The sequence below is a fragment of the Sceloporus occidentalis genome, unplaced genomic scaffold, assembly GCF_023333645.1.
Source record: "Sceloporus occidentalis isolate IW3139 unplaced genomic scaffold, rSceOcc1.0.p SCAF_244, whole genome shotgun sequence".
NCBI lineage: Eukaryota > Metazoa > Chordata > Lepidosauria > Squamata > Phrynosomatidae > Sceloporus > Sceloporus occidentalis.
Window position 1 is genome coordinate 709687 of NW_028317224.1, and position 17542 is coordinate 727228.

The 17542-nt window shown below is 37.2% G+C and overlaps 1 pseudogene; it reads left to right on the forward strand.

Annotated features, from left to right (window-relative positions):
• The first annotated feature begins 6962 nt into the window (after window positions 1–6962).
• On the forward strand, window positions 6963–7893 carry LOC149276236 (olfactory receptor 11L1-like; annotated as a pseudogene).
• The last annotated feature ends 9649 nt before the right edge of the window (window positions 7894–17542 follow it).

The following is a 17542-nucleotide window of genomic DNA, read 5'->3' on the forward strand; positions in this document are numbered from 1 at the left end:
CTTCTTGATCCAAGGAGAAATCTGATTGCCTCTTGGAGTCAAGAAGGAATTTTTTCCCCTGATGGCAGAATTCAAAGTAGCTTAATTAGGGGTTTTTTGCCTTCTTTTGGATCAAGAATAGGAAGGTTAGGTAGAAGGGTTGAACTTGATGGACTTAGGTCTTTTTTCAACCTTATGAACTATATACCTTGTGCCTCTAACACATTTTTATTATTGAAATCATTCTCTAAAAATTTTGATTTTTTTCTTTAACTAATAGCCTTATTACATAGAAATAAGTCAAAATTGAACAGGTTTTGTCCCCCCCCCTGACATGAGTTTTATAGAGGGTCAATTTCACATTTACACCTGATGTCTTACATATAAACTATTTTGATGAATTCTTCCACCGTAATAGTAATCATTTGATTTTTTATATTTATTCTGTAGCCTACAAATTGATCTACTGGGATGTGTGGTCGTCTCATTCACTCAGGCTGCTTTCTTGGGACTCTCTGTGCAATACCCATCCCCAGTGGTCTTATACAGGGATGGTGTCAAGTGTTCCACACAGTATAAAGATCTCTGAAGCAGTTATTGACTTGTTATTTCAATGTACTTCTAATTTTATCAAAACCTTTATGGGGTCCTTCTTTGATCTGGCTGTCTGGTGTTACAACAGTTTGAACCAACCTGGTAAGTTTAATAAGTTTCAATCTTTTAAATTTGATGGTAAAATTCTAATTTTTAGCATCCTGGACCAATTAGTCATTTATTGTTATGTGATTTGTGTTATCTGGTTCCTAAAAGAAAACTTCTCTTACTGTAAATAAATCTCAATGTAATAACACAGCTCTATAATTCTTCCAGATTATTCTACTTTTTTCAAATAATCAATTTAAAATTCTATAAAAAATAAGAAGTTGATTTGATAAATAGATCCTTTTTTTAAGGAATGTCATTTTTTTCTGCTTTTTAAAAAAAATTTGTACGATACTTAAAAATTCAAATTTTAAATTATAATTTATAATTTACATGGTTTTAGACCAGAATATTGGAAAAGAACCAATTTTTGACACCTTCTCTGGGCTCCTAAAATTGGAACTTTTGTCAGTGATGCATTTTAAAAATATTTTTTAAATATTGTATTAATTTTTTTAATGATCAACATGTCATTTTGTAATTCTGGCTAGTCTTGCACAGGAATCTGTTTCAAATGGATTCAGCCATCTCAATTAAGAGGTTTATTGAGACAAAAACAATTACACTAATATTCTTATAAAAGTAGACACGCATGGGAGCTCTCATTTCTCATCTTGGAGTCTAACATTATATAAATAATATGATTAAGGAGCAGAAATTGGGTAAAGAAAAATTTACATAATTGCATTTTTCACTATAAAATATGTATTTTGTTTAATGAAAATCTAACACAAAATAAAGAAAGGCATGCCAACATCATATGAAAACATAATACAATAAGGAACATATTCTTTCTCAATGCTTAATCAAATGGTTTTAAGATATAATCAATGGTGATGTCACCCAAAACTCATCATCCATGACCTTACTGAAGCCACCAAATAAGACATAACTCATCAGAGGTCAATTGAAGGTCGTTGGGTCTCTTCACTTTTGGACATTTGAACATGGTTGGGTAGCTGTGGTGAGTTTGCAGTAGAAATGATTTGTAGAGTTTCTAGTATGATGTCTAGATATCAAATAAGGTACTTGGTACTACTTTTTGCAGGTTATATATGAAGACTTATCACCTCTGATCTCAAGATTCAAAGACAAGCTGTGAAAAACTAAAAGCTCCAGCATAACCTCAGCAAAACCCAGTTGTGGATGTTTGAAGATATATATTTTTGACGAGGTGGCATCATCTACACGTAACAGCCTCCTGGTAGACGTGGTCGAGGCTTATACAGTAAAGGTATTAAACCATGCATGAGTAAGGCTTGAAGGAATGGACAGACTGGATGGACCGAATGGTCCTTACCTGCCGGCCAACTCTATGTTTTTTATGTTTTAATCTCTCCTTATAACAACTTCTTAGTATTGGATAAGGATACAAAGAGAAAATGCTGCATAATTAGGTTAGCAATAGATTACCGGGTGGAAAACTTGTCCTTCAAAGCGGAAGTGCTGGCAGCAGCAGAGGTTGTCTGCATTTATCACACAGACCTCCACCGGCTGCCCCCAGAATACACACCAAGGAATCTGAAGCAAGATGAGAAGTCTAGGGAAGCACTGGTAAGTCAGGGGAGGGTAAGAGTGGAACATGGGGGGGTGTAAGGGCTTTCTCGAGGCAGGGTGGCATATAGGGGGTTAAAAAGAATATCAGGGAGACAGAGTGGCATATAGGGGGTTAAAAAGAATATCGGAGGCAGAGTGGCATATAGGGGGTTACAAGGAATATCAGGGAGGCAGAGTGGCATATAGGGGGTTAAAAGGAATATCAGAGTGGCATTGTCATGGAACAAGTTTCTTTATTTTGTTGTTTCCCTTTCTCCCAGTAAGTGGCTGGTTGCCCTGGCAACTTTTCAATTCTCATAGTTGAGATTGGGCTATTCTTCCTCCACTGCATCTTTTCTATCGTTGGTTTGTCCTGGGTGTTTTCCTGTTCCCCTGAATCTCTCCCCTGTACATTCTAGTGATGGGAAGTTCGGATCAGTAAAGTGAATCGGATCATTTCGACTCTTCATTGAAATGATCCGATTCATGATCTAATTCTTCGGATCACTGTTTCCCAGTCCCTCCCTGCAGTCACACCACATAACTGCCCCTAAATTAACCCTAAGCACTCCATTAACCATAACTGCACCTAAATTAACCCTAAAGACCCCATCAACCATAACTGCCCCTAAATTAACCCTAAACACTCCATTAACCATAACTGCACCTAAATTAACACTTAAGACAAAAAATGCATTTTTCTCAATAAATATGAAAAAATAGTATATATGCAAATTAATATTTACTAGTTACACTATTTTTCCTATAGGGTAGTCTCATATTCAGGCTTTTTCTTTTTTTCCTAAATTAATATTCAATTTGGGTGGGTCGTCTTATAATCAGGATTGTCTTATAATCGAGCAAATACGGTATTCACTTACCATTGATGATCCACCAAGACTGGTCCTCATTTTTTGGCAAAAAGCAAAGGATCATTCAAATAAATGTATCCAATACATAGTAAATATTTTGTAAATATTTTGGAAATAGTGTATGTTGGAAACCTCCCTCACTCTAGCAGTGACGCTGCATACTTGGAATTCACCATAGGAGCCAACACTCCACACAGGCCTCCTTAATAGCAAAAGGTCAATATATGGTGCCCCTGGCCCTTTATGAAAGGGAAAACATTTTTTAGAAGTACTTTTTTCCAGAAGTATTTTTTCATGAAATTACTTTTTTCTAAAGAAAATGCTATCTATATGTTAGATAAAATGTGAAGAAATATTCTATTCTTCATAACTGAAACTACAGTAAACCCCACAGTCGGCATAATGAAGATCCTCAGATCTCAGAGTAAGTTAGTTCCAAGATAAAGTCTCAATATTTAGGGAGTTTTATTCCCTGCTCTAAGCACCCTGGTAGGTGCATCAAGTTCATCCAACCACCGTTTGGGTGGCACTAGGTTGGACAGTACCATCATCCAGTGATAATCAATAAAGCCATTATTAATTGTCTGGTCAAAGATGGATGAGTTAAATTTTTTTGCTGTTTATTTAACTCTCCACAGATCTTCACGAGTAGCTCCGCACATTGTACACAGCGGCACTTTACCCCACTCCCTAGACCCATTGGTGGCTTTCAGCCACTTCAAACGTTGCCCTGCATGCATGGAAGACCTTCCCTCGTACACCAAGACAGGTCTGTTGTTGAAAGAACCTGCACAATCTCTGCCATGCGAGTAATAAATGAAAAGATGGAAATCCGCTAATATATATATATAGGCAAAAAATATGGTATGTTACTCACTCACTTGAATATGCCTGGGTGCTAACAATCCAAAAGAAATATACAGAAGGCAAATAAAGTTGATGCACTCAGCAGGTCTTCTTTTTAGAAAGTTTATTGTCTTAGTAAAGGTCCAACGTTTCGGCTCTCAATTACATTACATTTATTTATAAAGCGCTGGCAGAGTCTGCAGCACTTTTACAGTCAGTAGAACAAAAAGGACATACAATAACAAGCTGGTGCAAAGGAGAAGAGGGCCCTGCTCTTGCGAGCTTACAATCTAGTCGGTGGTTGAGGGGAGTGAGACAATAGGAGAGGACGGCTTGGATGGGGATGAGTTGATCTGGTTGCGATGCTGTTTGTTCAGATGGTGGTTGATTAGGATGATGGCTGGGAGTACTGGGAAGGAATGTTGTACGCTTCCCTGAACAGATGGGTTTTCCGAGAGGTTTTGAAAGTTGCGTACGAGGCACAAAGTCTGACGGAACAAGGAAGGCAATTCCACAGAAGGTGTGCGGCGCGGGGCAAATCCTGCTTTCTGCAGTGGTACCTTGTATGTCATTTCCTCCAATTTAACTCCAGTGTAACTCTTAACTGCCCAATTATAAAGAGTCCACTTGGGAAGAGGCCACAGCAGCTACATCTTCAACCTCTCAATGAGCCTTTCTCGAGAATATATAAATATATATATATATATATAGAAAATAAACTCAAAACTTTAAACAAAAGGATGCAACAATTATTAAAAATGTAGCCAGACCTCAGGCAGTCAAAGGGTTATTTTTTTATTTATGTTTCAGAATCAGAACATTTGGGCTTTTACTTTGGTTCATGATAATAAAAATGAATTAACAAATAAATATTGAACACCTTTGTATTAATTTTTTTAACAAATTCTTTCTTAACAAGATTGTTCCTTGCTACGTCATGTTTTCCCCATGAGTTTTATACAAGGGTCTAAAAAAAAACCTCTGAAGATGTTATACACGCATTCACCGGACTCAAGATTATAGTACCATATACCATATTTCCATATATTAAAATACCTGGATATCATTTTATCATTTTCATTCAATGGGATCTCAATGGTAAGTGAATAAAACCTTTATTCTTATATTATTTATTATTTTAATTAGATTTTTTATAATAAAAAAAATAGACAAATTCCTTAAAACAATTAATACATTTATTTTTATTACATTTTTTTATTAAATTTGTAGCCATGAATATATTTTTGCCCCTTCCTTGCCCTTCTGTGAGCTTTGTTTTTTTATTCATCACTAGTTCTAAAGGAACTTGAAAGAATTAAGCAATTCAGGTCGCCATAAGGAGCAAGTAAAGAAAATGAATTAATTTAAAGTACTCTCATCAGATGGAGAGAATAGATACATGCTAGTGTTGCGGCGATCATAGATTAAACAAAAATACCTATGAAAATTGTGAATATATCATTATTTTTTGACATTGTTCCTGGTGCATAGTATAAGTACATTTTGAGATTATATACAAGACAATAACCATTTCTGGGGCGGCATGCCGTGCCATATAATGAGTGCATACATAGCTCACAGTATAGTTCCATATAATCTTACTTTTCCCATGTTGTACAAGTATTAGTGCTGCTTCAACATGCTTGTGACTGTTTAGACCTTATTCTTCCTTATTCCTTAACCCCTTAAGGACAATGGGCAGTCCCTAAACCCATTGAAAGCAATGCATTTTGAGCCCGTACATGTACGGGCTTTGTCATTAAGGGGTTAATCAACCTGTAACCCTACCTGTAAAAAAAAAAAAAAATCACCAAAATTGTTGGTAAGGGTGTCATGCACAGGCGTATTAACCTCTGACATCTCAGCCAATGTTAAACTCCACGCTAATACAACCCTATACTTCTAACATCCCCAAAACAAACGCTACACGCTAATACTCAGCCCCCCCCAATCTGACCGTCTGACCTGGAAAGGCCCTATGTCACGATCCCACTCCTAATTGGATCAGGTGGGTTTATTTTCTTTATTAAAGCTTTTCTTTGAATACTTCTATCAAATATTTTCCAACCAAAGGGGAAAAAAAGAGAGAAAACGTAAGTAGCTGTCATAACTATGATATCATCAGAAACGACGCATGTGATGGTTTATAAAATATCCTCACTGTTAAAGCTGTCATTGGTCACTATATGTAAATTAAGTATTCACTGTTCTTAATTTTTGGGTGGATTAGGAACTCTTCCTTCTCAATGTTTTCTTTGTACTTTTGTATCTTAGTTGTTTCCGGACATGTAGAAAACCTGTGGACTTAGACTCCTTAAGCATCCGATGACATCAAAACTGTTCAATGTTCAGCTTTGAGGCTGGAAGTCTATTTGGATAGAACAATCTTTCATCACCATTAGGAATAATTATTTCAAGGTTAAATTGTTATAGGATGTTTCAATATGGTCCAATATGAATTGGAGAGGTGAGTTGACTCCTTCAGCTTGGTAAAGACTTACGATGACTTACCATACACTCTTCATATCCTCGGTAATTTTGTTTTTAATTTTGTACATTCGATTTGAATGTTTTTGCTAATTTTTATATCGCCTTTCATTGTAACAAGGCTATGGAATCTGCTGGTGCTCTACAAGTAAAATATAATAATAATAATAATTAATAAAATAAAACATATAAAATAATAAACTAAAAAGATCTAGCCAGAGACAGGATTGTTAGATGTTTCTGCACTGAAATCATTCTAGAATAAATGGTATAGATTTAAGGGAATTTAGGACTATGGTTAACACAAGGGTAATAATCAGATAAGGTTTGAGGCTTTTACAGCAGGCGAAAATAGGCAGACTAGACGAGCCAAATGGTTTTTAACCCCTTAATGACAAAGCCCGCACAATGGGTTTAGGGACCGCCCATTGTCCTTAAGGGGTTAACTGTCCTTCAATTCTATGTTTGTATATTTTTATGTAGTGTAAGTCTTATTCTTAAAATAGCCTCAGTGCAGATGCTGTTTGTATGAAAATTCCAGATATGAATCGGACAAAAGTGACCGAGATCCTACTGTTGGGATTCCAGAATATCCACATCTTAAACTCTGTTCTATTTGTTCTGTTCCTTGTGATCTACATCTTGACGTTGGTCGGGAACCTGCTGATTATTATGTTGGTGGCGAAGTATGAAAGTCTCAAAACTCCCATGTATATCTTCCTCACTCAGTTATCATTGACTGATATCCTACTCACGACCAATATTACCCCTAAAGCAATCCATGTTATAATTAATGGAGGAAGCACGATATCTTTTACTGGCTGCATCACTCAGTTTTACTTTTTTGGACTTTCAGCAGGCACGGAGTGTTATATTCTCACCGCGATGTCCTACGATCGATATTTAGCTATCTGCTGCCCATTGCATTATACCTCCATCATGAAATTCAGGCTATGTCTCCATTTAATACTTTGGTCTTGGGTCTTACCAGGTCTAATAACATTTATCATCGCACCTCTGGTTTTTGCTTTACAGCTTTGTGGTCGTGTAATTGACCATTACTTCTGTGATTTTGCCCCCTTCCTGGAGTTATCGTGTACAAAACATACCATTGCTGAACTTGTAGACTTTGTCTTAGCCATACCTACTGTAATGATTCCTTTCTCCTTTGTTACTTTCACCTATATCTCAATAATTCTGACCATTCTTGGAATCTCCTCCAGCATCGGGAGGCAGAAAGCCTTCTCCACCTGCAGCTCTCACCTGATCATAGTGTGTGCCTACTATGGAACTTTAATAGCAGTTTATATTGCCCCCCTCCAAAGGGCTATCTTTTAATATCAATAAGTTACTGTCCCTTCTTTATACTATGCTTAGTCCATTGCTTAATCCGATTTTATATAGTCTTAGAAATCAGGATATAAAAACGCATTTGAAAATGCTTATTTCAAACAGCCTAAGAAGAATTTAGAAAACATCCCATATATCTAAATATAAATTAGAATAATTATATCTATCTATCTATCTATCTATCGCATCTTTATTTGTATTTATTTGTAATACTGTAAATAATAAAGGATCATGTGAATATATTTTATTTGAATAAATGCAAATGAGCACACTGCCACATATGGATAATATATCTTCGGACAGAATGCTGCCCTCTGTTGGTTAGATACATTAAGTAGCATAATAACTTTGGATTTCCAGCACATGGAACAATGCTACTCAATGTATAACCGATAGAGGGCAGCATTCTGTCCGAACATATATTAGCCATATGTGGCAGTGTGTTCATTTGCATTTATTCAAATAAAATATATTCCCATGATTGTTTTGTCTAACAGTTTAATACAAAAAAAACAAAATAAATAGAAAAAAAGAGATTGCAAGTTTGACAGAATTAATGTCCGCGAGTGCAGATATTTAACTGTTGCAGCGGGGAGACCAACGGATCATGGGAATATATTTTATTTAAATAATTAATAAATGAAAATGAACACACTGCCACATATGGCTAATATATCTTCGGACAGAATGCTGCCCTCTGTTGGTTTTACATTGAGTAGCATAATATTCTGCCCGATAATATATTAGCTATATATGGTCGTGTGCTCATTGGTCACCAGCAGGAGCCCCCCTGCTGGCGACTAATAGAGTTGCTGATACGCACATTTAAACTACTGGCGCCAGACCTGCTGCGGTATGCGTTAACCCCGTATTAACCCCTTAACCGGAAAAAACGAAGAAAAAACTAACAAAGAATGTCCACGAATATTCGCTTGAAGAGAAGACAGGAACGGGCGAATATTTGCAGAATAAGAATATTTTTTTTTTGCCGAAGACGAACACGAAGACGAAGAGCCCCCTGGTGCCCAAGTCTAGTAAAAACTGCTTTCTGTTGGCAAAGGAACAATGGTAACTCCATCTACATTTAAACTCAAATTGAATTGCCCGCTGTTATCTAAAACCAATGAGCGTCGAACACATAGGGCAGGGTGACCAATAAAATACATTCAACAGGGACCAAACTATTTAAACAGTGCGGATATAGTAACTGATTGAGTTAATAAATCAGTACAGGGAGATTTGGAGAACTGTGGGAACAAAGGGCTGTAGCCACGGTTTATGTGGATAGGCCAAACTAAGTTTTTGGGTATATTTTTTAACCTGAAATGTTGGCTTATCAGCGAGTATATTTGGCTATTAGGGTATAATATTCCTGTTAGGTCCTAAAGTTTAGCATCTTAGCTTTGAGTTCAGAAACAGGACAACATACTGTATGTTCAGTTTGTTTTAATGCCTTTTTTTATCAAGGAAAACAACTCCTTTATGTAGATACAAAAAAAGCTTATTTGCAATATTTCTGCATCAAATAAACAATTTATCAAGACCTCTCATTTCATAGTCATTTTCATTTTTTGGGTTATTTGTTTTATTCAAAATAGGCAAGCAATTATTAAAAAATAAAGCGTGTTCGAAAACAAAACAAGTATTTTCAGCATATTTTTTAAGATGACATAGAGATTTTGGGGAAAGAAAAGAAGTGATAATTTGGTAAATAGAGAAATGAAAAGGTTAGACTTGTGCACAAGGCTCAAAATCGTTTTCGTTTTGTTTTTACAACAAATTAGTTTTCAGGCAACAAATTTCCTTTCCTGCCCTTTTGTTTTGGATGAAATTTGGAAGCTTTTTTTAACCCCTTAATGACAAAGCCCGTACATGTACGGGCTCAAAATGAATTGTTTTCAATGGGTTTTGGGACCGCCCATTGTCTTTAAGGGGTTAAGATTTGGAAACAAAATTCGGTGGGCAAAAACATGTCTCTCTCTCTGTCCCCCAGTCCTGTTGGTGCCCGGCGATTTTGCAATTCGTTTTTGTTTAAAACCAATATTTAAAAACAAATATTGAGTCTAACGCCCCCCCTCTTCCCTCGACCCATGCATGGGGAGTAATTAACGCACCATGGTACATATAGTCAAGTTTAAAACTCAAGTAAGTCGAATTTAAGGGTCATTGAGTTGGTTTCATTTTTTTGGCAAATTCTTGATTTCCTCATTTAGAGACTAGATTGGCCTAAGCTTCTAAAAAGAGAGGGGCATCAGTAAAGAAAAGATGTAAAGATGGTTTGGGATCATGAAAAGGGACTGTTCTTCCCTAACACAGACCCCTGGGTGTACAGCACCATATTTATCTGCTGGGCATGTTTAGATATTAGGGACAGACTTGAACCATTAAGAAATATATTCCATGCCAATCCAGGTTCTTTCTGCCTTTGTTTGAATTGGCCAAGGAGTTAATGGGGAGGAGGTTTAATTGCACCTCCCCCAACACATTAATAAGGTTTTGGTAGCAGTATAAACTGCTTTGTGTGCCCACTATGTAGGAGGTGAGAGTAGGTTCTCACCCTATTGAGAGTGTGCCTTGACGTTGCGGGTGAGCTTAATTATGCTTTGGCCAATTCATATAACCAAAACCTCTCATTTATATTATGTTTATATATTTGTTGCCAACTTTATTAGGGTAAGAAGCGCAGACAGTTTTAGTTTTTTGTATACATTGTACAGCCAATACACTGTTTCTTGCAGCATGCTTACACCTGTTTGGTAGGCCTCATATTACACATTTGTATTATTTGAGCCTGAGACTAGCTTAGCGCACCGACATTTTTTCTTTTCTTTGTTTGAAATGTTGTAAGCCCATTAAAGCTAAAGCTTAGAAATAAATACAATGCCTCATATTTCTTTGAAACACAAGCATTGACTCATTAAAAATCTCAATTTGTTTGTGGAACCGATATCTAATTGTACTCATGGGTCCTTTGTTGAGTCTCTGCACGATATTGGCCCCTTGGCGTTATCTCTCACAGAAATGATGCAACCTTTCCATATGCGTCCTGCTAAAAGGTATAAAGATTTAAGCAGGGGTAGGGAAAGATTTGTTGCCTGCAGGCACTATGTGGGATTTTCAAGGAAGATATTAAGCTCTCCAAAGTCTGTGGCCTTTTCACGAAACAAGTCAACAAAACCGAGATAGAATCCTCAGTTCTTAGCATTTTACTGATTATCTAATAAGCCGATTCAAACCGATGGTAAGTCAATCATGTGTTCCATTTGGCATATGTGCACTTATGTATATAGAAGCTTCCAAATATTTGCTTTGATAGAATCTGATTCTCTGGATAGTAACTCTACAGTTGCTAAACAAAGTAATCCAAAGCATCTTCTTCTTCGTCATCGTCATCATCATCATAGTATCTTAACAACATTTCTTTTTGGGCTTCCTTTTTCTTCTGGTTAAAATGTTGCCCTCTTACAGCTCTACATAACCATTGGAACGGTGGAATGGTTGTCCTTCAGAACAGTTATTTCAGATTACTTCTTGGACCTCACCCATAATTTACATGTACATGTGTAAATGAAGACCTCACCTCCAGAAGGGTGTAAAGGGCAAAACAATGGCCCGGAGTTTATAAGATATAGAGGAATATTATAGGTAGAGGGTATAGTAGAAGTTGAATGCATAACCAGAACCAAAACGAAGACAATGTTTTCATGGGAGGAGAAATGTTAGAAACACAATGATTCATTAACAAGGTAGAAGATGCTGTATAGACATTTACAAGGTGTGCCAGAGGGTAATACATTGAGAGGTTAAGTACGTGGTAAATACTATAGGTATCCTTAACATAAGCTAAAGCCAAGACTAAGTTATGCTTGAGGTCATAGCAAATAGGCTTATTTTGATGAAACATACACTGATATTTTGTATTTTATCTGTGGTTGTGTGCCCATTGTAACGTTCTATGGAATATGATAGTGCTGCATTAATTCCTAGGTAACATTTATTATTATTATTATTCATTTTATCCAGTGATAAATCAGCAACAAGAAGGAATATTTACCCTTTTTGAGGCAAAACTGAAATTAATTAAATTAAGGTTTTTATGCAGATCAACAGTGGACATTACCTTGATGAACTAGGGTCTTTTTACAACATAAATTACTATCATAATAATAATAATAATTATAATAATAGTAATAATAATTAGTTATTTTATGAGATATATACCAACAGAAAGAAGTGGTTCTGTTACTTTACAGATCTCTGGTCAGACCTCACCTAGAGTATTGGGGACAGTTCTTGAGATGTCCTCTTCAGAAGAATATTGACATGTTGGAGAAAGTTCAGAGTAGGGTAAGAAAAATGGTGGAGAGTGTGCAGGATACAAATTATCAGGAAAGACAAAGGGGTCTCAATATGTTTGGTTTGGGGGAGAGAAGAGAAAGAGGTGATTGGATGGAACCATTTAAATGCATAAAGAAATGTAACAAAGAAGAGGAAGCAATGTTAGAACATGAAGCTATAATCTAATACTAGAGGGTCAGAGGTTTTGATGGAATGTAAGAAAGTTTTACTTTACTGAGAGATTGATGAACAACCTCCCATTGGAAATGGTAGAGACTAATACAGTAAGGGGATTTAAACATACATAAGGGAAGGGATAACGCCATACTGAACCTAAGACGAGACCAAGGACTGATTGAGATCTGGGTTTTTACAGCAGGAACGGGTCTTATCGTTTCTATGCTCAATTATTTCATTTTTATTTTGTTGGCAGAATATCTTTGAAGTGAACCAGACAGATGTGGACCAATTCCTGTTTTTGGGATTTCATCATCTTCAGACATTTTACCCTCTCTTATTCGTTCTCTTCCTTTTGATCTACTTCTTGACATTAGCTGGCAACCTCCTGATTATTATATTGGTGCCTACGGTTCACAGCCTGAGATCTCCCATGTATTTCTTCCTCACTCAGTTGTCTCTGTCTGATATCCTTCTTACAACAAACAAAGCGCCTATTATGCTCCACGCTTTGCTTAATGGAGGAAGCTCTCTATCTCTTACCGGTTGCATCACGCAACTTTTTTTCTATGGAGTCTCAACTACGGTGGAATGTCTTCTTCTCACAGTGATGTCCTACGATCGCTACCTGGCCATTTGCCATCCGTTACATTATAACATTATTATGGATCTCAAGGTCCAGTCTCAATTGGTTATTTGTTCTTGGTTAATAACAATTATGTTAATGTGTCTTATCGTCTCCTTTATTTGTAGGTTAGATTTCTGTGGTCCTCAAGTCATTGATCAATATTTGTGCGATTTTTCTCCCGTTCTTGAGTTGTCTTGCTCAGATCACACAGCTGTTAACATGGTATACTTTGTATCTGCCGTGTTCTTTGGCGTAATCCCCTTTTTCTTCATTCTTGCCACATATATCTGCATTTTAATAACCATATGTGGCATTTCATCCACCAGTGGAAAACAGAAATCGTTTTCCACCTGCAGTTCCCACTTGATTGTAGTGACTATATATTACGGGACTCTAACATTTGTTTACATGGTCCCCACCAATCCACAAACACCTAGTGTTAATAGAATTCTAACACTTTTATATAACACAGGGACGCCATTTTTTAACCCACTTATATATAGCCTTAGAAATCATGAAATTAAGGCAGCTTTGAAGAAATACATCTTTATAGGGTGCAAATAAATTAAATACAGGTAAACTCATGCTATCAGAGCCTATGGTTACTTTATAGCAACTTAACCATACATTAAATAGACTTTGGTGGATGTATTTTTCCAAATGCCCCCTGATTATTTCTAGGAGGAGTGGGCCACAAAACTTAAGTTTAATTATATATCTATTTTTTAAGGACACCTTCACAATTCAAGACCTATTTTCATATATTTTATATGATATTGAGAGTATGAATTTGGAAATTATCCAAATGTTTACCATTCTTTAAGCGTTCGCTATGTGTCATTTCATACTCAACCTTCCTGGCACCAGGCAAACTTCTACAGGTGAAACAATTGTATTATTATTATTATTATTATATAGATTTTGCAATTTATTACCCTTAATGTAACTGTTTCATCTATTTTCCCTGAATCAATATATTGGAACTAATATGCATGTCATTAAATTATTAATATAAACCCTTCAGTGCACTTTTGATTCATGCATTAGTTATTTATATAACGCCATCACATTCTGTTTCACTGTAGATGGGGCAAAAAGGGCATTACAAGTAATAGATGACATGGCAATTTGCATTTACATGAACAAAAGGTTAGTAGGGCTTTGTTAAAAATGCTAGACTAGTTGACACAGCTTTCATGCCACAACTCAAACTGGAATATCCGTTGACTTTTAATTAGTTGACCAATTCGTCTTCGGGCGAACATGAAAATGAACACGAAGAGTCTGTTTTTTTGTTCGTTCCGAAGACATGAAGAAGAGAAGACAGTGCCGGTAAAACGTAGACGAAGACACACACCACGAAGAATCTTCGTGATCGTCTTCGTCTACTAATCTCCCCGGTCCCTTCCCCATCTAGCCTACCTTATCTTCGCGGCATCGCAGGAGTTGACGGAAGGAAAACGGTGGGTAGCCGCAAGACTTCTCCCACCTCTCCCAACAAGGGACTGGAAACCAGTCCTCACACAGTGCAGTGCTCCAAAAACGTCAAACTGAAAACGTGTCCAAACGAAAAACATATATAGGCTATGATCCGTCATCCGTCATCCATCCTAATTGATAGGCACAAGTGCACCAACAGTGCAATTCGTGGGTAATAAATACGTTTCCAGCCATTTTCCGTGAGGCCGAAAATTTAAAAATTATTCACACGCACGCCCATAAGGGTCTTGGAGTGAAGCGTGCTTCCTTGTGCTCACACATTTCACAACAATAGGTGCAAGGTTGTGAACATGACCTAGAATTTCTCTGAGGCTCAAGTGACACCTCAGGCTCCATGCTACCTCAGCCCTAAAGCCAGAGGATCAAATGTTTCTCCCGCTTCCCATAGGGTAATACACTTAATCTTAGCCAAAAGGCCGAGAAGCGAGACTCACTTGCACGGCCCCTTAGCACTGGCTGCACGGAAAAGAAAAAGAAAACAATAAATTAACCCTGCTGAAATAGTTAAATATCCATGCTAGCGACCAACAAAGTCGCTGATACGGACATTTAACTGACACAGCGGGAACACCGCTGGTCTCCCCGCTGTGTCAGTTAAATGTACGCACTTGCGGACATTAATTCTGTCGAACCTGAAAACTTTTTTTTTTTTCTATTAATTTTGGGGGGGTTTTTGTATTAAACTGTTAGACAAAAGGATCATGGGAATACATTTTATTTGAATAAATGCAAATGAGCACACTGCCACATATGGCTAATATATGTTCGGACAGAATGCTGCCCTCTGTTGGTTAGATACATTGAGTAGCACAATAACTTTGGATTTCAAGCATATGGAACAGTGCTACTCAATGTATCTTACCAATAGAGGGCAGCATTCTGCCCGAAGATATATTAGCCATATATGCTAGTGTGCTCATTTGCATTTATTCAAATAATATATATTCCCATGATCCTTTCATCTAACAGTTTAGTACAAAACTAAACCCCCCAAAATAAATAGAAAAAAAAAGTCTGCAAGTTCGACAGAATTAATGTCATTGATAATCATTTACTATTAATGAAGAAAAAAATCATGTTCGTAGGAATTCTAGAGTAAAACATGAAATGAATACCTATCTATTTTTTCAAAATATCTGTCCCTGCTGGACAAGCTGCTCCTCTGCCATCAACCATTGCTGGCAACCAATAGAGTTGTTCATACGGACATTTAAACTCCTGGCGCTAGAGCTGCTGCGGTACGCGTTAACCCCGTATTAACCCCTTAACCGGAAAAAACGAAGGAAAAACGAAGGAAAAACGAACACTAAGAATTCCACGAATATTCACCCGAAGAGAAGACAGGAACGGGCGAATATTCGTGGAATACGAAGATTTTTTTTCTTCCCGAGGAAGAGCACGAAGAGCCCCCTGGTGCCCAAGTCTAAAACCAATACATTTGGGACAATGCCCTGCTTTCAACTTTGTGCGAACAGTTTGGGGAAGGCTCTTTTCTATTCCAGCATGACTGTGCCCAGCGTACAAAGCAAGCTCCATAAAGACATGGTTGGATGAGTTTGGTGTGGACGAACTTGACTGGCCGCACAGAGCCCTGACCTCAACCCCATCAACCCTTTTGGGATGAACTGGAACAGAGATTGCAAGCCAGCTAGGTGTCCCAATACTTTTGTCCATATAGTGTATGTATGTCTGTGTGTGTATATGTATGTCGAGGGGTGGGCAGAATAGAAGTTAGAAAGATAATTAAAAATGTAGAAGGCCAGCAGCGAGACAAAAGAAAAAAAGGGAAATAACATGTCAACAAGTGAGGTGGAAAAAAAGACAAAAAAAATGCCAAAGAGAGAGGAAAGAATAGCAGAGAAGGAGAAAAGATGGGATGGAGAAAGCAGGGAAAAGAGGGCTTTTAGATTTTATCTTCTGAATTATATATGGTACCTTAGACAGCGCTTTCTCATAAGCAGCCTTTTTATTTATTTACCCTATGGGACAAGACGAAGGAAAAATGGGCAGACTAGATGGGCCGAATGGTTCTTGTCTGCTGTCTAGTTCAATGGCATTCAAGATCAAAATATGTTTTAAGAAAAGTTGATGACTTAATTGATTCTCCATTATGATAATTTACATTACTTAGAATTATTTGCGATAGATTGTAGGTTTGCAAGGACAGGCTCCTTCTCTCTGCCTACACTAGTATTTGTTAATGTTATTGCTTATTTTGTACATTGTCAATGTTAACACTGTTAATAGTTTTTTCTTTTGTAAAAAAGCAATGGAATCTGCTCACACTCTATAAGTAAAATGTGATGTAATCATGTAATTTGTTGCCACTAACTTTTCAGAAGACCATTTACATTCATATCCAACTTTTCATAACTCCATCATTTTTGATTTTAGAGTTCCAGTGGCCGTTCAAGTTAAAGGTTAACTGGTCTGAATAGACTTGGCGGAGGATGCATGTCCTCTCATGCTTATACTCCCAACTCTCATGCTCACTAAAATTCAATATGTTTGCAAGCGCATGCAAATGTCAGTTTTGTGAGTTCAGAAGTGACCTGACTTCATCTCAAACTCAGAAAATAACCCCTGCCTCAACAAACAGGAGGGATTTTGCCACTCTTTCCCCACCCTGTGCTCAGTAGGATGAAGAATTAAATAACATGGGGCTATGTTGTTGAAATATACACCCCCTTACCCATATTCCTTACCCATAACCCTATGTGAGACACAAACCTCTCACCCCCATTATGCTTCTGATAAAGAATTGCCTTTTGGTAGCATCCTTGCCTCCCTGGCCCCCCAACTCTTTGTCCACTAGGGTGAGGGGTGTCAAATATCAAAAAATCACTTTAGATGGACATGGCCCCATCCCATTAACTACCGTCCATCCCCACCATGTTTAACCTGCCAGTTGGGTTTGGGTAAAGTGTCATATTTGGGCAATATATTAATATTGAATTTAATTACCCTTTTCAGGTTAATAGGGGACCCCTGTTTCATTAATTATTATGTATCCTGGGGGGTTGGCAAGTTTCAGTTAAGTTAATCCCTTCATAATGGATCATGGACTGCAACTCTCCCTTCAGATGATAGACCCCGGTGTGATAAATAAAGATTTTAATAAAAGAAG